The sequence below is a fragment of the Pseudophryne corroboree genome, chromosome 7 (genome assembly GCF_028390025.1).
Source record: "Pseudophryne corroboree isolate aPseCor3 chromosome 7, aPseCor3.hap2, whole genome shotgun sequence".
Classification (NCBI taxonomy): Eukaryota; Metazoa; Chordata; class Amphibia; order Anura; family Myobatrachidae; genus Pseudophryne; species Pseudophryne corroboree.
This window is the reverse complement of record NC_086450.1, coordinates 186,054,120-186,071,531: the sequence shown is the minus strand read 5'-3', so window position 1 is coordinate 186,071,531 and position 17,412 is coordinate 186,054,120. Positions and strand designations below refer to the sequence as shown.

The 17,412-nt window shown below is 49.8% G+C and overlaps 1 protein-coding gene across 2 annotated transcripts in view; it reads right to left on the bottom strand.

Moving 5' to 3' along the window:
* TTLL4 (tubulin tyrosine ligase like 4) overlaps window positions 1–11,020 on the bottom strand; it is a 286,952-nt gene extending 275,932 nt beyond the window's left edge. The window contains exon 1 of one of the 2 annotated variants that reach the window (XM_063933874.1): window positions 10,881–11,020. The gene's annotated coding sequence lies outside the window, so the exon portion shown is untranslated. The remainder of the gene's footprint in view (window positions 1–10,880) is intronic. The other variant, XM_063933872.1, reaches the window with a different exon arrangement.
* Window positions 11,021–17,412: the final 6,392 nt, after the last annotated feature.

The following is a 17,412-nucleotide window of genomic DNA, read 5'->3' as shown; positions in this document are numbered from 1 at the left end:
GAGAGGAAATGGCGCACAGCTGCAGTGCTGTGCGCTACCTTAAGAAGACTGAGGAGTCTTCTGCCGCCGATTCTGGACCTCTTCTCGTTTCAGCATCTGCAAGGGGGCCGGCGGCGAGGCTCCGGTGACCATCCAGGCTGTACCTGTGATCGTCCCTCTGGAGCTAATGTCCAGTAGCCAAAGAAGCCAATCCATCCTGCACGCAGGTGAGTTCACTTCTTCTCCCCTAAGTCCCTCGTTGCAGTGATCCTGTTGCCAGCAGGACTCACTGTAAAATAAAAAACCTAAGCTAAACTTTTCTAAGCAGCTCTTTAGGAGAGCCACCTAGATTGCACCCTTCTCGGCCGGGCACAAAAATCTAACTGAGGCTTGGAGGAGGGTCATAGGGGGAGGAGCCAGTGCACACCACCTGATCCTAAAGCTTTACTTTTTGTGCCCTGTCTCCTGCGGAGCCGCTATCCCCCATGGTCCTTTCAGGAACCCCAGCATCCACTAGGACGATAGAGAAAAAAGCATTCAGTTCATGAGAGGGAGGAAAAGTTACCTCAGGTTTCTTTCCTTTAAACATACAGACCCTTGTATCAGGAACAGCAGGGTCCTCCGTGATATGCAATAAGTCTTTTATCGCCACAATCATGTACTGAATGCTCTTAGCCAGTTTAGGATTTAATCTGGCATCACTATAGTCGACACTGGAATCAGAGTCCGTGTCAGTATCTGTATCTGCTATCTGGGTAAATGCACGTTTCTGTGACCCCGAAGGGGTCTGAACTTGTGACAATGCAACTTCCATGGATTTCCTCCATGTCTGGTTCTTAGACTCTGATTTATCTAATCTCTTAGTCAACTGAGCCACATTTGCATTCAAAACTGTCAACATATTTACCCACTCAGTAGTCGGCAGTGCCGACAGGGTCACTCCCACCTCCTTTTCTGTCCCCACTCCGGCTTCCTCCTGGGAAGAGCACTCAGCCTCAGACATGTCGACACACGTACCGACACCTACAACCACACTGGGATATAGGGGACAGACCCACAGCAAAGCCTGTTAGAAAGACACAGACGGAGTTTGCCAGCTCACAACCCAGCGCCCAACCCGGTACTGAGACTTTACATACAATGCCTCAAACCTGCTAGCGCTTTTAGAATAAAGATAATAGCACCAAATCTACTGTGCCCCCCCGTTTTGCACCCTGTTACTTGTACAGCAGTGTGGATGTCAGGGCCAGCGTCTCTGCAGCTTCTGTGAAGAGAAAATGGCGCTGGTCAGAGCTGTGAGGGCTAAGCCACGCCCCCTCACCGGCGCGCTTCTGTCCCGCTCAAATCTACATAATTATACTGGCGGGGGTCTATATTTAGTGCCTAGGCACTTTTAATATACTTATTTGCCAGTCAAAACTTCAGTATTCATGCTGCCCAGGGCGCCCCCCCTGCTAGTGCCGCTGTGTGTGTGGGAGCATGGCGCGCCACGCGACCGCTGCGCGGTACCTCAACATTGAAGTCTTCTGCAGTCACTGAAGTCTTCTTTTACTCACCCGGCTTCTTTCTTCTGGCTCTGCAAGGGGGGGGGGGGGCGCTCCGGGAACTAGCAGCTAGGTGCACCAGGTGATCCGACCCTCTGGAGATAATGGTGTCCAGTAGCCTAAGAAGCAGAGCCTTTGAACTCACAGAAGTAGGTCTGCTTCTCTCCCCTCAGTCCCACGATGCAGGAAGCCTGTTGCCAGCAGAACTCCCTGAACATAAAAGACCTAACATAAGTCTTTTTTCAGACTAACTCAGTAGAGCTCCCCTGTGTGTGACCAGTCTCCCTGGGCACAGAATCTAACTGGAGTCTGGAGGAGGGGCATAAAGGGAGGAGCCAGTTCACACCCATTTAAAGTCTTAAAGTGCCCATGTCTCCTGCGGATCCCGTCTATACCCCATGGTTCTTGAAGCATCCCCAGCATCCTCTAGGACGTATGAGAAATCCATAGTTTTCAGCATAACTCTGGAATGCCTGGAGCAATTTACGCAGAGGCACCCACTGCTAGGGGCAGAGGCACCCACTGCTAGGGGCAGAGGCACCTTTTAGTTTCAAAACTAAGCAAGGAGACCTAGGGCCCTGTGACAGAGTCAGCCTGCAAAACCTAACATATTTAACATACAGTGGGCGGAGCTTGGCCTGTCGTCCCAGCATTTACAGCACTGAGCAGGGCAGCATCAGAGGTGGGACGGGGCAGAGAAGAAGGCAGATTATTCTCCTCAGCACCAGCATTTTGACAGCATCAATCCAGGGGAAACCCAGAGGTGCAGCCTGACAGAGAGTGGCATTATTCTTTAAATTCCGTAGCTAAGCACTGGTATTCAGCTAGTGTGTGTAAATATATATTATATACAGACATAAGCACTGATCACTCAATTACATTTTTCATGATGTCCATTAATGAAGAAGAGTATTATTGCCTTAAAGAAGTGTAAAGCTACAGAACATTAAATGATTAAATGATCCAATAGTCCCATATGACAATCCAAAAAACCCAAGAGCAACACTGGGAATATGTACAAGCATTACTACAACTTTTTAGCAGCAAATATTATATATATATATATATATATATATATATATATATATATATATATATATATATATATATATATATATATATATATATATATATATATATATATATATATATATATATATATATATATATATATATACACACACTTTAGGTGGCAGCTTCTACAGATTATGTAACCCACACTCCTCACCACCCAAGAGTCTCTTCTATACATGTTCCCTGTCAGGGAATCAACCAAACAGATACAGACTAGGGGGCCCCAGTGTCATACTAGGGCATGAAAGGCCGACGGGGGAAATGCAGTTGTAAGGGCTCATGTTTAAGGGTGTGGCTAGTTTCCAGAGGGGGTGTTACCAGCTGCTACAGAGGCTTCGCTAACCATTATAGAGTGCATTGTCTGGGCCCCTTGATCGATGTATATAGTAAATACTGCTAGTGCGTCATGATAATGTACAAGGTTATTAACAGCAATGCACTGTAGAGAATACACTACAGTACTGTACAGTATAATGCGACAGATGTATAAATCCAGTGCACAGTCTGGAACCTGATCCATAGATAAGGAGGTGGGAAACCTTTGCAGTTGGGACCAACAGGGGTTTCCCCTGTGCTCCAGTGGGATGTGGATAATCAAATCGACAGTGTCTAGGTTGACCACTATAGGTCGACAGGGTTGGAAGGTCGACATGAGGTTTGTTTGTTTTTGGTGTCGTTTTCTGCGTACAGTGACCGGGAAGCCGAATTAGTGCACCGTGTGCCCTTGCATGGTTTGCTTCGCTCGCCATGCTTCGGGCAAGGTGCCTCGCTTCGCTCAGATTACAGTTCTAATCGTAGTCCACGTGGATCGTTAAGTATGAAAAAGTTAAAAATAAAATAAATAGAATGTGAAAAACTCATGTCGACATTTTGACTTGTCGACCTTCAAACCCTGTAGACCTAGACAGTGACGATCTTCGGACAGGATCCCCTCCTGCGGGCCAGTCCAACCCTGGGGCCCCCATGATGTGTTACTTAAGCTCCCAACATCCTTAAGCTGCCATTGAGAGATAATAAGATTTTACTCACCGGTAAATCTATTTCTCGTAGTCCGTAGTGAATGCTGGGACTCCGTAAGGACCATGGGGAATAGCGGCTCCGCAGGAGACTGGGCACAACTAAAGAAAGCTTTAGGACTACCTGGTGTGCACTGGCTCCTCCCACTATGACCCTCCTCCAGACCTCAGTTAGGATACTGTGCCCGGAAGAGCTGACACAATAAGGAAGGATTTTGAATCCCGGGTAAGACTCATACCAGCCACACCAATCACACCGTATAACTCGTGATACTATACCCAGTTAACAGTATGAAATATAACTGAGCCTCTCAACAGATGGCTCAACAATAACCCTTTAGTTAGGCAATAACTATATACAAGTATTGCAGACAATCCGCACTTGGGATGGGCGCCCAGCATCCACTACGGACTACGAGAAATAGATTTACCGGTGAGTAAAATCTTATTTTCTCTGACGTCCTAAGTGGATGCTGGGACTCCGTAAGGACCATGGGGATTATACCAAAGCTCCCAAACGGGCGGGAGAGTGCGGATGACTCTGCAGCACCGAATGAGCAAACTCTAGGTCCTCCTCAGCCAGGGTATCAAACTTGTAGACTCTTGCAAAAATGTTTGAACCCGACCAAGTAACAGCTCGGCAAATTTGTAAAGCAGAGACCCCTCGGGCAGCCGCCCAAGAAGAGCCAACTTTCCTCGTGGAATGGGCTTTTACAGATTTAGGGTGCGGCAGTCCAGCCGCAGAATGTGCAAGTTGAATCGTGCTACAGATCCATCGAGCAATAGTCTGCTTAGAAGCAGGAGCACCCAGCTTGTTGGGTGCATACAGGATAAATAGCGAGTCAGTTTTCCTGACTCCAGCCGTCCTGGAAACATATACTTTCCAGGGCCCTGACTACGTCCAGTAACTTGGAATCCTCCAAGTCCCAAGTAGCCGCAGGCACCACAATAGGTTGGTTCACATGAAAAACTGATACCACCTTAGGAAGGAATTGGGAACGAGTCCTCAATTCCGCCTTATCCATATAAAAAAAAAAAAAAATCAGATAAGGGCTTTTGCATGACAAAGCCGCCAATTCTGATACACGCCTGGCCGACGCCAAGGCCAACAGCATGACCACTTTCCACGTGAGGTATTGTAGCTCCACGGATTTAAGTGGCTCAACCCAATGCGACTTCAGGAAATCCAACACCACGTTGAGATCCCACGGTGCCACTGGAGGCACAAACGGGGGCTGACTATGCAGCACTCCCTTAACAAAAGTCTGAACTTCAGGCAGTGAAGCCAGTTCTATTTTGGAAGAAAATCGATAGAGCCGAAATCTGGACCTTAATGGAACCCAATTTTAGGCCCATAGTCACCCCTGACTGTAGGAAGTGCAGAAATCGACCTAGGTGAAATTCCTCCTTTGGGGCCTTCCTGGCCTCACAGCACGCAACATATTTCCGCCATATGCGGCGATAATGGTTTGCGTTCACTTCTTTCCTAGCTTTAATTAGCGTAGGGATAACTTCCTCCGGAATGCCCTTTTCCTTCAGGATCCGGCGTTCAACCGCCAAGCCGTCAAACGCAGCCGCGGTACGTCTTGGAACAGACAGGCCCCCTGCTGCAGCAGGTCCTGTCTGAGCGGCAGAGGCCATGGGTCCTCTGAGATCATTTCTTGGAGTTCTGGGTACCAAGCTCTTCTTGGCCAATCCGGAACAATGAGTATAGTTCTTACTCCTCTCCTTCTTATTATTCTCATTACCCTGGGTATGAGAGGCAGAGAAGGGAACACATACACCGACTGGTACACCCACGGTGTTACCAGAGCGTCCACAGCTATCGCCTGAGGGTCCCTTGACCTGGCGCAATATCTTTGTAGCTTTTTGTTGAGGCGGGACGCCATCATGTCCACCTGTGGCCTTTCCCAGCGGTGTACAATTATTTGGGAGACTTCTGGATGAAGTCCCCACTCTCCCGGGTGGAGGTCATGTCTGCTGAGAAAGTCTGCTTCCCAGTTGTCCACTCCGGGAATGAACACTGCTGACAGTGCTAACACATGATTTTCCGCCCATCGGAGAATCCTTGTGGCTTCTGCCATCGCCATCCTGCTTCTTGTGCCGCCCTGTCGGTTTACATGAGCGACCGCCGTGATGTTGTCTGACTGGATCAGCACCGGCCGGTGTTGAAGCAGGGGTCCAGCCTGACTTAGGGCCTTGTAATTGGCCCTTAGTTCCAGAATATTTATGTGTAGGGAAGTCACCTGACTTTTCCATAGTCCTTGGAAGTTTCTTCCCTGTGTGACTGCCCCCCAGCCTCGAAGGCTGGCATCCGTGGTCACCAGGACCCAGTCCTGTATGCTGAATCTGCAGCCCCCTAGAAGATGAGCACTCTGCAGCCACCACAACAGCGACACCCTGGCCCTTGGAGACAGGGTTATCCGCCGATGCATCTGAAGATGCGACCCAGACCACTTGTCCAACAGAACCCACTGGAAGATCCTTGCATGGGACCTGACGAATGGAATTTCTTCGTAAGAAGCTACCATCTTTCCCAGGGCTCGCGTGCATTGATGCACCGACACCTGTATTTGTATTAGGAGGTCTCTGTCTAGAGACGACAACTCTTTGGACTTCTCCTTCGGGAGAAACCCTTTTTATCCTGTTCTGTGTCCAGAATCATACCCAGGAACAGTAGACGCGTCGTAGGAACCAGCTGCGACATTGGAATATTCAGAATCCAGCCATGCTGTTGTAGCACTTCCCGAGATAGTGCTACTCCGACGAACAACTGCTCCCTGGACCTCGCCTTTATAAGGAGATCGTCCAAGTACGGGATAATTATTTCGGCCATTACCTTGGTAAATACCCTCGGTGTCGGGGACAGACCAACGGCAACGTCTGGAATTGGTAATGACAATCCTGTACCACAATTTTGAGGTACTCCTGGTGAAGAGGGTAAATAGGGACATGTAGGTAAGCATCCTTGATGTCCAGTGATACCATGAAATTCTCCAGGCTTGCAATAATCGCCCTGAGCGATTCCATTTTGAACTTGAACCTTCGTATATAAGTGTTCAAGGATTTCAATTTTAGAATGGGTCTCACCGAACAGTCTGGTTTCGGTACCACAACATTTTGGAATAGTAACCCCGGCCTTGTTATAGGAGGGGTACCTTGATTTCACCTGCTGGAAGTACAGCTTGTGAATTGCCGCCAGTACTACCTCCCTTTCTCCGAGGGCAGCAGGCAAGGCTGATGTGAGGTTACGGTGAGGGGGAGTCGCCTCGAACTCAAGCCTGTATCCCTGTGATACTACTTACAGAACCTAGGAATCCACCTGTGGGCAAGCCCACTGGTCCCTGAAGTTCCCGCGATGCGCCCCCACTGCACCTGTCTCCACCTGTGGAGCCCCAGCGTCATGCGGTGGACTCAGAGGAAGCGGGGGAAGATTTTTGATCCTGGGATCTGGCTGTCTGGTGCAGCTTTTTCCTTCTTCCCTTGTCTCTGTGCAGAAAGGAAGCGCCTTTGACCCGCTTGCTTTTCTGAAGCCGAAAGGACTGTACCTGAAAATACGGTGCTTTCTTAGGCTGTGAGGAAACCTGAGGTAAATTTTTTTCTTCCCAGCTGTTGCTGTGGATACGAGGTCCCAGAGACCATCCCCAAACAATTGCTCACCCTTATAAGGCAGAATCTCCATGTGCCTTTTAAAGGCAGCATCACCTGTCCACTGCCGGGTCTCTAATACCCTCCTGGCAGAATGGACATTGCATTAATTCTGGATGCCAGCCGGCAAATATCCCTCTCTGCATCCTTCATATATAAGATGACGTCTTTAATATGCTCTATGTTAGCAAAATATCTCTGTCTAGGGTATTAATATTATCTGACAGGGTATCAGACCACGCTGCAGCAGCACTATTTATGCTGAGGCAAATGCAGGTCTCAGTATAGTACCCGAGTGTGTATATACAGACTTCAGGATAGTCTCCTGCTTTTTATCAGCAGGCTCCTTCAAAGTGGCCGTATCCCAAGACGGCAGTGCGACCTTTTTTGACAAACGTGTGAGCGCCTTATCCACCCTAGGGGATATCTCCCAACGTGACCTATCCTCTGGCGGGAAAGGGTACGCCAGCAGTAACTTTTTAGAAATTACCATTTTCTTATCGGGGGAACCCACGCTCTTTACACACTTCATTCACTCATCTGATGGGGGAACAAAACACTGGCTGCTTTTTCTCCCCAAACATAAAACCCCTTTTATGTGGTACTTGGGTTCATGTCAGAATGTGTAACACATTTTTTATTGCCGAGATCATGCAACGGATGTTCCTAGTGGATTGTGTATATGTCTCAACCTCGTCGACACTGGAGTCAGACTCCGTGCCGACATCTGTGTCTGCCATCTGAGTTAACGGGCGTTTTTTGAGCCCCTGATGGCCTTTGAGACGCCTGGGCAGGCGCGGGCTGAGAAGCCGGCTGTCCCACAGCTGTTACGTCATCCAGCCTTTTATGTAAGGAGTTGACATTGTCGGTTAATACCTTCCACCTATCCATCCACTCTGTTGTCGGCCCCACAGGGGGCGACATCCCATTTATCGGCCTCTGCTCCGCCTCCACGTAACCTTCCTCATCCAACATGTCGACACAGCCGTACCGACACACCGCACACACACAGGGAATGCTCGGACTGAGGACAGGACCCCACAAAGTCCTTTGGGGAGACAGAGAGAGAGTATGCCAGCACACACCAGAGCGCTATATAATACAGGGATTAACACTATAACTGAGTGATTTTTTTCCCCCCAATAGCTGCTTGTATACACATATTGCGCCTAAATTTAGTGCCCCCCTCTCTTTTTAACCCTTTGAGCCTGAAAACTACAGGGGAGAGCCTGGGGAGCTGTCTTCCAGCTGCAGTGAAGAAAAAATGCCGCCAGTGTGCTGAGGGAGATAGCCCCGCCCCTTTTTCGGCTGACTTTTCTCCCGCTTTTTTCATGGATTCTGGCAGGGGTAATTTATCACATATATAGCCCTGGGACTATATATTGTGATGATTTGCCAGCCAAGGTGTATTATATTGCCCTCAGGGCGCCCCCCCCCCAGCGCCCTGCACCCATCAGTGACCGGAGTGTGAGGTGTGCATGAGGAGCAATGGCGCACAGCTGCAGTGCTGTGCGCTACCTTGTTGAAGACAGAAGTCTTCTGCCGCCGATTTTCCGGAACACTTCTTGCTTCTGGCTCTGTAAGGGGGCCGGCGGCGCGGCTCCGGGACCGAACATCGAGGTCGGGTCCTGTGGTCGATCCCTCTGGAGCTAATAGTGTCCAGTAGCCTAAGAAGCCCAAGCTACCACCATTTAGGTAGGTTCGCTTCTTCTCCCCTTAGTCCAGTGGTTTCCAAACTTTTTTGAATCACGGCGCCCTAGAATATCAGAATTTTTTTCACGGCACCCCTAGGCCAAAAATTTCTTATTGAGAAATTTAGAAAGAAATATTACATTAAGTAGATTGCGTTTATATGTCATCTTTAGGGTCAGTTGTGTGGTGAGGGACAAGATTTGCTTCTGTTTGGCCACATATTTTATGACTGGCAGCCACCAGCACTGGTTTTGACCATGAATAATTTGAATTGGTCCTGGACCACCAACCCAGGGCACCCCTGCAAGTGTCCCGAGGCACCCCAGGGAGCCACGGCATACAGTTTGGGAACCTCTGCCTTAGTCCCTCGCTGCAGTGAGTCTGTTGCCAGCAGATCTCACTGTAAAATAAAAAACCTAAAATATACTTTCTTTCTAGGAGCTCAGGAGAGCCCCTAGTGTGCATCCAGCTCAGCCGGGCACAAGATTCTAACTGAGGTCTGGAGGAGGGTCATAGTGGGAGGAGCCAGTGCACACCAGGTAGTCCTAAAGCTTTCTTTAGTTGTGCCCAGTCTCCTGCGGAGCCGCTATTCCCCATGGTCCTTACGGAGTCCCAGCATCCACTTAGGACATCAGAGAAAACTAATACAATAATTCCATGTCACCAAAAAGATCAACACCGTAAAACTACATTTACCAATGTCTGAGAGTCCAAAGACTTGATCTATTATCAGCAACAATGTACCACAGAGAGTTACAATAGGGAGCAAGTAAACTGTATGGGTGTCGCATTGAAAGTCAACCACACTTAGGTCGACAGTGTCTAGGTCGACCACTATTGGTCGACAGGGTCTCTAGGTCGACATGGGTTTTTTGATCTTTTATGGTGTCGTTTTCACCGTACAATGACCGGGAACCCCAATTAGTGCACCGCGTTCGCTCGTCATGCTTTGGGCAAGGTGTCTCGCTGCGGTCGGCACAAGTTACTATTCCCAATCATAGTCCACGTGGATCGTAAAGTATGAATAAGTTCAAAAAAATAAATAAATAAAACAGTGAAACTCATGTCGACCTGTCAATCTAGAGACCCTGTCGACCAATAGTGGTTGACCTACACACTATCAACCTAGAGATAGTGGTAACCGGTGATATAGAATAACCCACACAGGGCAGCAAGCTGTGTCACTTCAACTCCCATGTCTACCCCATCTAGGAAAATGTCAGAGTCCAAACTGTGGATCTATTGCCAGCAGTTGTGTTTAATACAGTATCATGGTAAGGCTAGGATACCGTGTATAGTGGTATGGAAGACCCCATTTACGACTTGACACAGCAGAAACCAATATATCGCAGATTTGTTACAACTCCCATCTTACTCAGGCGAGAGACAATGCATGTATTGCCGGCAGGGGTAGAGGGTTTTGAAGGGATCAGAAGACTATAATCTATAATAGATAGGACCACACTACCCTAAGACAAGGCTAAACCAGGGCACCCCAGCTAACTACAACTCCCCTTTCTTTAAGTAAGAGAAGCAGATGGGGTCAGGAGGCTATTACCTATAGAAGACCATAGCGACACATAGGACCCCACTTACCCTCTATTACTTAGAGTTAGACCGAGGCCCCCAGCTACGTAACTACAACTCACCGCTCCGTTATGCAAGAGACTCATAGATGTCGGCACCACGAATCCATGCACAGCAGAAGTGTACAAGAGAGGGGCTATGAAGGGATCAGGAGGCACCACTTACCCTACAACACAGCGCTATGCCGGGGGAACACAGCTGTGTAACTACCCCACCCATCCTCCTCAGCAAGAGACAGGTGGCACAAAACCCCAAACACTGGATCTGATCCCATCTGATGTGTACGGTTGTTTGGAGCACTGGCCGGTCCCATATGGTTCTCCCCGTCCCTGGTACTTACCCGTTTGACCGGACAGCGTGGTTCTATGGCGGCAATGGATCCCCTCCCCGTGTCTGCTCCACCAGCCGCTCCCGGGCTTGGCGGCCTCTCTCACCTAGCAACCACGCAATTTAGGAGAGCGGCGCGTGACAACACTTCCTGGTCCCTCCCCGCCAGCCAATCACCGCCAAATACTGGCATATGAGGGGCGGGGTTAGCGTCTCTGAGGCACAGGACAGATCGGTAGCGGGTAGCCGTCTTGCTACACCCATCCAACCATTGGGTGGTACCACCGGTGAGACAAGGGAAGCGCTTGTCCCAGGTGCTGGTAGCGGCCATGTTGCTACTCCAACTATACCGTATTGGTGGTGAACGAATCGGCGGACACGTCAGGCACTGTCTGTACTGCAGTCCCGGCCACGTGGAAGACACGTTCTTCTGGGTTGGATGGGAGAGACTGTGTCTAGCTTGCTGGTATCAGTACGTGATAATAAAGCATCGTCGACGCTTCTAGAACTGCAAGTCCCAGTAAGCCGCTAAAACGTAATTCGTCAGGATTCGAGAAGGTGGTCTGGACTCTGGCAGTACCTGCTAATACTTATAAATAGTACACCAATTAGATTGGTAACCAAGGTATGCTGGGACTTCTAGTTCCACAGCAGGTATAGAGGCTATCAGCTGAGATATGTCACTCCGGGTTTGGTATGGTTAATCGCCGCTTGGGATGTAGAATGTCTTTATGCTGACATCAGCATACCGAGCGGTATACCGGCGGCAGTAATGCGCCCCCGTCGGGATCCCGGCGTCTGTATTGTGACCGCCAGGATCCCGACTGTCGGTTTGCTAACCATTGTTCCAGAGCATCTAGTACAGAGACCTGTAGATCCAGGGTAGCTGGGAATTGTAGCTCCATAGTATCTGGAGAGGCTACTAGCCTGTAAGGTGATGCAGGGAAGCAGTCTATAGCACTAATTACTAAATATTAAATAATGTTCCAGAATACAGTCCCCATTATTCTCAATGCCTTTTTCATATTGACCTAGATAGCTAACACAGAGGGTCTCAAACACGGTCCGCAAGGCACCCCAACGGTCCAGGCTTTAGGTATACAGTATCCATGTCTCAGCACAGATGGTTAAATCAAATTGAAGTGCTAAGTAAGTCACCTGTGGCCAAGCATGGATAACCTTAAAACCTGGACCGTTGGGGTGCCTTGAGGACAGCATTTGAGATCCTCTGAGCTAACATGATCTTCAGATGACATTAGCCATTATAGCCTATGGACATTTTTCCATAGTAAAAAACCTATCCTTGATCCAAAACTCTTTGATTACTGCCCTATCTTCTCCCCTTTGCCTCCAAATTCCTTGAGCAGGATACATACAATATCCCAGTGGATAGGTGCCTGTGGTTATATGAGGGCATGTTACCCTCCCACCTTACCTCCTTAACCCTCCCCCAGCAGCCTAAACCGAAACCCCCCTTCCCCTCTGCCTAACCCTCCCCCCGGCAGCTTAATCCTAAACCCCCGCCTTCCCGCACGGTTTACTAATCTGGAGTCCCAGCATTGGTCAATCGGTGTTCAGGATGCCAGCGTCGGCATTCTGAGCAGTGTTGGCATTCCGGCATTGGCATTCTGACTGCCAGTATGCTAAACGTTGTTATCCTAAATGGATCATCCATGAGCAGATTGTCTAAAACCATCTTTCCTCCCACTCCATGTTTTACCCTATTCATTCTGGCTTTCTTCCCCTCAACTCTACAGAAACTGCCCTCACTAAAGATACAGTAGCTATGACCTTGCTACCAAATGAAAGGGCTCCTACTCTGCTCATTCTCCGTGACCTCTCTGCTGCTTTTGACACTGTGGACCACCCTCTCCTCCTGCAAATCCTTAATACTTTTGGTCTGCATGATACGGCCCTCTCATGGCTGTCATCCTATTTTCGGAGTGTTCTTAAAGTATAGGCAGCTGCCCAGGACACCACGATTCTAGGGGCCTTCAAGTAGAGGCAGGCTGACCTAGGGGGCATTTACCTCCCCCTGGGATTGTATTTCCTAGAACTTTCACTACCAGTAGATGTCCCCCAAGGTTCTGTTCTTGGGTTTCTTATATTCTCCCTTTACACATTCATGAGGAATAGCATTGCTATATGTCATTCTTACAGCAGCATATATCATGCTACACCTGCAGGGACAGGCGTTCCAAAAGGTGCTGCCAGGGCTCCTGCACATGCGCTGTCTACACATGCACGGCGACCATTGCCGGGGAGGGTTCCGGGGAAACACCCCATTGGCCAACTGCGCAATGTGTAGCTGGGATGGGTATGGGATACCGGCAGTCAGGAAGCCAGCGGTCAGAATACTGACACCGGTATGCCAACTGCTTGGAATCTCGACAAGTGTGCAGTAGGCAGATGCCACTAATTCTAACCCATCCTCCCTACAGCCTAACCCTCCCCAGGATACATACATTCGGGGTTCCAGCAGTCAGGATGCCAGCGTCAGCATTCTGACAGGTTCTGGGATTCCGGTGCCGGCATTCATACTGTTTAAAAACAAATCTATGCGGGTAGCCCCTACAGTGTGGCGACTTGCAGATTAGAGGTTAATCCCTCAGTGTGAACGTCTTAAAGTGCAGACTCAAACGTTGTGACCACAGTGGTGAAAAGTGTACGTATGAATGCAGCTGCGTAAAAATTCAATATAAGTGTAAATCAAGTACAAACTAAGACATCCGGATTGTGCAACACTGGAGGCCTCGGATGTATAAAAGCCTCAGTGCATACCTCTAGTACATTAAATCTGGAGAAGCTGAGTGTTATGCGTGTACATGCCCTTTATCTGTGTCTAATATATGTGTTGTGTGTCAAATCTTAAAGGGTCCTCATGGCAGTCCGCCTTACTGATATGCCATAGACTTATTAAATACAGTGTACAAACGACACACGACACATATATTAGACACAGATAAAGGGCATGTACACGCATAACACTCAGCTTCTCCAGATTTAATGTACTAGAGGTATGCACTGCGGCTTTTATACATCCGAGGCCTCCAGTGTTGCACAATCCGGATGTCTTAGTTTGTACTTGATTTACACTTATATTGAATTTGTACGCAGCTGCATTCATACGTACACTTTTCACCACTGTGGTCACAACGTTTGAGTCTGCACTTTAAGACGTTCACACTGAGGGATTAACCTCTAATCTGCAAGCCGCCACACTGTAGGGGCTACCCGCATAGATTTGTTTTTAAACAGTATATCTAATTTGAAATTTGTTCATATAACACCACCCCAGCTCCTATTCCAAGTTACATGTTATATATCTTGGTTTAATAGATCCTGTAATCTTTTACACTTTTCTTACAGCGCGAGGTGTCAGGCGCCGGGCGTCTGTGTAGTCATGACAACCCGGCGCCACGTCACCACTGATGCGCTTGGTGTGCGCCGAAACTGGGACCTACACGTTTTTTGATAAGACTCTGAGTGCCGCTGTGACTCTTACTTCTTTCTATATATATATATATATATATATATACACTGCTCAAAAAAATAAAGGGAACACTTAAATAACACATCCTAGATCTGAATGAATGAAATAATCTTATTAAATACTTTGTTCTTTACATAGTTGAATGTGCTGACAACAAAATCACACAAAAATTATCAATGGAAATCAAATTTATTAACCCATGGAGGTCTGGCTTTGGAGTCACACTCAAAATTAAAGTGGAATAACACACTACAGGCTGATCCATCTTTGATGTAATGTCCTTAAAACAAGTCAAAATGAGGCTCAGTAGTGAGTGTGGCCTACACGTGCCTGTATGACCTCCCTACAACGCCTGGGCATGCTCCTGATGAGGTGGCGGATGGTCTCCTGAGGGATCTCCTCGCAGACCTGGACTAAAGCATCCGCCAACTCCTGGACAGTCTGTGGTGCAACGTGGCGTTGGTGGATGGAGTGAGACATGATGTCCCAGATGTGCTCAATTGGATTCAGGTCAGTGGAACGGGTGGGCCAGTCCATAGCATCAATGCCTTCGTCTTGCAGGAACTGCTGACACACTCCAGCCACATGAGGTCTAGCATTGTCTTGCATTAGGAGGAACCCAGGGCCAACCACACCGGCATATGGTCTCACAAGGGGTCTGAGGATCTCATCTCGGTACCTAATGGCAGTCAGGCTATCTCTGGCGAGCACATGGAGGGCTGTGCGGCCCCCCAAAGAAATGCCACCCCACACCATTACTGACCCACTGCCAAACCGGTCATGCTGGAGGATGTTGCAGGCAGCAAAACGTTCTCCTTGGCGTCTCCAGACTCTGTCACGTCTGTCACATGTGCTCAATGAGAACCTGCTTTCATCTGTGAAGAGCACAGGGCGCCAGTGGCGAATTTGCCAATCTTGGTGTCAAATGCCAAACGTCCTGCACGGTGTTGGGCTGTAAGCACAACCCCCACTTGTGGACGTCGGGCCCTCATACCACCCTCATGGAGTCTGTTTCTGATCATTTGAGTAGACACATGCACATTTGTGGCTTGCTGAAGGTCATTTTGCAGGGCTCTGGCAGTGCTCCTCCTGTTCCTCCTTGCACAGAGGCGGAGTTAGCGGTCCTGCTGCTGGGTTGTTGCCCTCCTACGGCCTCCTCCACGTCTCCTGATGTACTGGCCTGTCTCCTGGTAGCGCCTCCATGCTCTGGACACTACGCTGACAGACACAGCAAACCTTCTTGCCACAGCTCGCATTGATGTGCCATCCTGGATGAGCTGCACTACCTGAGCCACTTGTGTGGGTTGTAGACTCCGTCTCATGCTACCACTAGAGTGAAAGCACCGGCAGCTTTCAAAAGTGACCAAAACATCAGCCAGAAAGCATAGGAGCTGAGAAGTGGTCTGTGGTCACCACCTGCAGAACAACTCCTTTATTGGGGGTGTCTTGCTAATTGCCTATAATTTTCACCTGTTGTCTATTCCATTTGCACAACAGCATGTGAAATTGATTGTCAATCAGTGTTGCTTCCTAAGTGGACAGTTTAATTTCACAGAAGTGTGATTGACTTGGAGTTACATTGTGTTGTTTAAGTGTTCCCTTAATTTTTTTGAGCAGTATATATATATATATATATATATATATATACTAGGTGCTTCATCGCGCCCTACGGGCGCTCTTCACACCGTCGCAAGGGGCTACGCCCCCTTAACCCTTGCATGCCTTTCTGGGGTTCAATATTTGTATTATATGGAGTATTACCTGCATTCCTTTGTTAGTGGTTAAATATTGCACAATGAAAGGGCGTGCGATGGTGAAGCAGGCGCAGCCCCTTGCGACGGCGTGAACAGCACCTGCAGGGCACGATGTACAGAATGTAGCGGGTGCGGGGGGGACTGCGGATGGGGGAGGGTGTCTGTAGATGCTGCGGGTGGAGGGGGGGGCGGAAGCGGGGGGGGCCCGGATGGGGAAGGTTCGGGAGGTGCTGCGGGTGGGGGAGGGGCAGAGGAGTGGGGGCTGCAGATGGGGGAGGGGTCCGGAGGCACTGCAGGTGGGGGATGGGCAGGGGTGCCACGGGTGGGAGAGGGGCATGTGTGGGGATGTTGCGGATGGGTGAAGGGTTCCGGAGGTGCTGTGGGATGGGAAGGGGCGGGGGTGGGGTAGGGGTCCGCAGGCGCCGTGGGTAGGGGAGGGGCAGGTACGGGTGGTGCGGCGGATGGAGGTCCGGAGGTGGTGGAGGGGCAGGTGCAGGGGTGCCATGGGTGGGGGAGGGGTGGGTGAGGGGGGGACCGTGGATGGAGGAGGGTGTCTGCAGATGCTGCGGGTGGAGGGGGGCAGGTGTGGGGGGAGACATATATGGGGGGTGGATGGTGGAGGGGGTTTGGAGGTGCTGTGGGTGGTGAAGGGGCAGAGGAGTGTGAGCCGTGGGTAGTGTAGGAGGTCTGGAGGCACAGCGTGTGGGGGAGGGGTGGAGTGCCGCATGTGGTGGAGGGGAAGGTGCGGAGGTGTGGTGCATTGGGGAGGGGTCTGGAGGCACTGCGGGTACTGTACCTGCCAAAAAGGTAGTTGGAGGGTATGCAGTAACAGGGCCAGGACAGGGGTGACAGGGTCAGAACAGAGGTGACGGGGCCAGGACAGGGGTGACGGGGCCAGGACAGGGGCGACGGGGCCAGGACAGAAATGACAGGGACAGGATAGGGGTGACAGGGCCAGGGTTGGGGCGGCAGGACCAGGGCAGGGGTGACATGGCCAGTATAGGGTTGACAGGGCAAGCACAGGGGTGACAGGGCCAGGATAGGGGTAACAGGGCCAGCATAAGGGTGACAGGGCCAGGATAAGGGTGAAAGGGCCAGGATAAGGGTGAAAGGGCCAGGATAAGGGTGACAGGGCAAGGCCAGGGGTGACAGGGACATAACAGAACACAGGGCATGGGAGAGATTGGTATTTAGGGACAAAACAGTGGTGACAGACAGATGTGTCTTACCGGAGTCACTGCTGCTGGCTGCTGCTGTTTCACTCCAACCTGTTGGGATCTGCTGCTGGTGGAGACTTG